A 5,069-nucleotide genomic window follows, 5' to 3' on the forward strand; every position below is an offset into this window, starting at 1 on the left:
AGGCAATGTGGCTCATGTCTATAATCCTAGCACTCTGGGAGGCCAAGGCGGGCAGATCTCTTGAGCTCAGTAGTTCGAGACCAACCTGAGCAAGAGTGAGACCCCCATCTCTACTAAAAATAAAAAACTGAGGCAAGAGGATCACATGAGCCCAAGAGTTTAAGGTTGCTGTGAACTATGATGGCATGGCACTCTACCCAGGGGGACAGAGTAGGACTGTCTCAAAAAAAAAAGGCAAATGAGTGACCCTGAGAAAGCTGCATAGCTTCCCTATCCTCCAATTTCCTCATCTAGAAGATGGGAATGTTGACAAAGCCCATTTCAGCTGGCTCAGGCTGCCGCCATAACAAAGTCCTACAGGCTGGATGGCTTGAACACATTCCATTTCTCACATGGAGTTTCTTTCTTTTTTTTTTTTAGAGTACTTTTTTTTAGGTATGGGGCTGGCGCCATACCCACTGAGCCACAGGCGCCGCCCAGGATAGTTTCTTGATGAAGGTGTTGGCAGATTTGGCCATGGTATGTGTGGTGTCTCTTCTTTTAAAGACACTACACCTATTGGACCAGGGCTCCACCCTTATGACCTCAATGAACATGAATTACTTTTTTAGAGGCTCCATCTCCAATTACAGACACGCTGAGGGTTGATGTCTCAACATATTAAACAGTCTGAGAGGACCACAAACATTCAGTCTGTAACAGCACTCCTTTCCTAGGGTGGGTGTGAGCATGGAGTGAGCAAATGCATGAAAAGCCCTCAGAACAATGTGTGACATGGAGGACATTCTCAGGAACATGTAATAATAATATATGCTGGTAATATTGAGGGGTGTGGACTCTCTCTTTAGCTTTTTGTAGTACTATTTCTGCCAAAAGATATATCTGTTAGGGGCACACCAGCTCCCCCAAATAGTTGCCACCTTTCATAAGGCTTAGGTAAGTGCTACAGTTAAGAAAGATCCGTGGCTCAGCGCCTGTGGCTTAAGTGGCTAAGGCGCCAGCCACATACACCTAAGGTGGCAGGTTCGAATCCAGCCCGGGCCTGCCAAATAACAATCATGGCTGCAACCAAAAAATAGCCAGGTGTTGTGGTGGGCACCTGTGGTCCAGCTACTTGGGAGGCTGAGACAGGAGACTCGCTTGAGCCCAGGAGTTGGAGGTTGCTGTGAGCTGTGAGCTGTGATGCTGTGATGCCATAGCACTCTACCCAGGGGGACAGCTTGAGGCTCTGTCTCAAAAAAAAAAGAAAGAAAGAAAGAAAGATTCACTGGTACATTTCTAATGCTGAACTCTTGGATACTTTGGACACTCAGAGAAAATCAAGGCATAAAGTTGAGCTGCCTTCCTGTACAACCATGGGCTCGCTGGTCTCTGAAAGTGCTTATGCTGACAGTCTGAATGCAGGAATGTCTTATTTTTCCCTTGTGTATGAACATCTTCTTGTATCTGATGTTTTTCCTTTTCATCTCCATGTGTGTTGAATGTCCCTAGGAGACACAGAGCCATTTACTGGTACCCTGAATACTAGGGGGTACACTAGATAGTCTCTGCCCCCTCCAATCACTTTCTGCCGTGTTCTGTGCACTGGGGGACAAATCTTATAGATGTGGGCCCCTGTGGTTCCTGCCCGCATGCACTTCTGAATATTACATCAGTCTTAGATGCTCCATTATTCTTGATAGTTCCCTTAATCTTGCCTATTCCTTCGCAAATTTATTTTGCTTACACCTTTTAGAGTTTCACCCGTTCCCCGCTTGGCCCCTGATTGATGATAAGGAAGGAATCTGATTTATATATAGTTTCCTGGGGGATAATGGAGAAGTTGGAACTGGAATAACTGCTCAGGGGGGAGGTGTGCTGGGGCATACACCCATCCTGCTCAAAGAAGAGTATCCAACTCCAATTTTCATGAATATTTATAATACAGTTTGCCCATTCACCAAATAGGTAGGGGCTTCCACTCGCCTCATCCAGGAGTTCCAAGCAGAGCTCAGATTAGCAGATGAGCACACGTAGCACGTGGACCTTCTGAAACTCCCCAGTGTAGCTCCTGTGCCATCCCAATTACCTGCCTCTACTGGACACACCTGCGCCAGTCTACTACCTTAGTCCTTCAGAATAAAGACGCTACCTCGCTAAACCTGCCTCATGCTTGTCTTCCTGAAGTGGCAGAGAGCTAACAGGGGAGCTTCCCCACACCACCCCTGCCATCACAACGCATCTGATGAACTCTTCCTCTCCGAGTAAATCTGTTCAGGAAAGCCCTGCAGAGGCCAAATCCACATTGTTGCAAGCCAGCTGCTTACCTAGGAGGGTGCAGGCACAGAGCCTGTGACAGCACTGTCAAGGTGACAAGAAGGTTTCTCACTGAAGGCTGCCATTGTGTGAGGAGGCAGTCATTTCACAATAGATGATCCTTTTCTCTGGGCAAAAAGGAGCTGTCATCCAAGAAAGGCTTAAATTTCTTGTTCCTGTAGCCAAATGTCCTCAGAGCACCTTAGCACCTAAAACTGCTGGAAGGGCCATTATCCAGGGCCCGTGGTGCTGCCAGTGGATTATTCAGAATGTGGTTTAATCTTTCCCCTGGTCTTGCTCATTTAGTTTCTAATTCTCTTCCATTTTCCTCTTTCCTCATCATTAGAGAATTTACAAATAGGTGGCCAACATGTAGAGAATAGGTGGTAAATATTTGGTAACGAATATTTTGTAAATAAAGGTGCATTTAGCTACAATTTCTCATTTTCCTTATGCATGGTGACTTTATTACGGGTGACTCATGGGACACTCTATGTATATTCCAATTTTGTCAATTGATCGAATGATATAATTTACAATTTTCCCTGCAGGTCATGATCCAGCCTGTGATTTTTCACCTTCTTCACCCTGGAACGTGTCTATAGGTTTTCTCTTTTATTGCATCGACAGTTTAAAGAATATCCAGTCTTTTTTAAAAATAGAACTTCTTTATTTTTGATTGAGCTGATGTTTCTTCAACGATTACATTGATGTTATGGATTCTTAGCCAGAATATTGCATAGAGAATGTCATATCCTCAGGACATCACTTCTGAAAACACACATCGTGGCCATTCAGAAGTTGCCCATCCCTGGAGATGTTGATTGTGATCACCTGGTCAAAAGTTACACTTGTGTAACTTCTCCATTGAATAATTACTATTTTTCCCCTTGCAACTGATAAGAGTTCTGAAGGAAGACATTTTAAGACCATGCATGTTATCTTATTACTCATCAAATTTTCCCTTAGATTTAACATCCAAACTAATCTTTGCTGTGATAGTTGCCACATAATGAATTTCTAACTCTAATCCTCCACATTGGCCTCGCCCTATATACAAGAGTCTTCCCTTCTTCCCATTTGTCTATTTATAACCAATATAGACTCATGGATCCTTATTTTTTTGTCCGTAATTCACATTCATAACTGTAGTTAGTTATTTTTGACTGAAATTGCCCCAGATTTGACAAGTGGGAGCCCTTCAAACTAACTCCTTGTCCTCGTGCCCTTGTGAACTACCCGCGTCATTTTTATTTATTTATTTTTTGAGACAGGGTCCCACTCTTTCACCTGGGCTAGAGTGCAGCGGCATCATCATAGCTCACTGCAACTTCAAATTCCTAGGCTGAGCCTCCTGAGTCACTGGGATTACAGCTATGTGTCACTATGCCTGGATACATTTTCTATTTTGTACAGACAGGGTTTCTTGCTCGGGTTCTTCATCATTTTTTAAAGCATTTACTTTCTGACATAGTAAGTTTGTGATGATTAACTTTATGTGTCAACTTGACTGGGTTAAGTGATAGCCAAATAGCTGGTAAAGTATTATTTCTGGTCTGGCATAGTGGCTCATGCCTGTAATCCCAGCACTTTGGGAGGCTGACGCAGGAGAATTGCTAGAGGCCAGGAGTTTGGGACCAGCCTGGGCAACAGAGCAAGACCCTATCTCTAAAAATAAATAAATAAATAAATAAATAAATATTATTCCTGGGTATCTGTGAGAGTATTACTACTGAAAGAAATTAGCATTTGAATTGGTGAACTAAGTAAATCAGATGGTTCTTTTTAATGTGAGCAGGTGACTTCTAATCCACTGAGGGCCTGAATAGAACAAAAAGACAAAGAAAGCATGAGTTTGTTCTCTCTGCTTGAGTGAGACTTCTGTCTTCTCTTGCCCTTGGAAGCAAGTGCTCCTGTTCTCAGGAGCTTTCAAACTCAGACCTATTGGTCCCCCACTCTCAGGATGTCAGACTTGGGCTAAATTATACCATTGGTTGTACAGTTCTCCAGCTTTCAGACAACCAAGCTCTTGACCGCCACAATCATCTGAGCAAATTCCTATAATAGATGTCCTCTAATAGTATCTCAACATATTCTATTGCCCCAGATTTGACAAGTGGGAGCCCTTCAAGCTAACTCCTTGTCCTTGGGCCCTTGTGAACTACCCTCATCATTTTTATTTATTTATTTTTTGCCCCAGTCTAAAGAAACTGCCTCACAGCTTGGCACCCATAGCTCAGTGAGTAGGGCGCTGGGCACATACACCGCTGGCTCTTTTGCTCTGGAAAACCTTCACTACTTCAGGGTAGGCTCATCCTGTATTTGCTCTGTACCAACCATTTCACCGAGGAGCCCTCTTCTGGGGGAGGGGAAGTGTGAGAGAGTAATGGCATTTAGAAACAAAGATATGGGTTCCAAGTGTGCTCATTGCTCCTGGGGCATCTTTGCTGCTTGGCACTTTAAGCAGATGCCACTAGTAAATGTACATATGTAATATATACACACACGCATCTATAATATATACACATATATATGTGCATGTACACATATTTTAGAAAGGATGCATTCAGGAGGGGTGCGGTGGCTCCGTGTGTAATCCTAGCACTCTGTGAGGCCAAGGTGGGTAGATTGGCTTGGGCTCAGGAACTCGAGACCAGACTGAGCAAGAATGAAACTCCAGCTCTATTAAAAATAGAAAAAAACAACTCAGCACCTATAGCTCAAGTGGCTAAGACACCAGCCACATAAACCTAAGGTGGTGGGTTCAAATCCAG

Source organism: Otolemur garnettii, unplaced genomic scaffold (assembly GCF_000181295.1).
Source record: "Otolemur garnettii isolate 467f Iridium unplaced genomic scaffold, OtoGar3 scaffold00178, whole genome shotgun sequence".
NCBI lineage: Eukaryota > Metazoa > Chordata > Mammalia > Primates > Galagidae > Otolemur > Otolemur garnettii.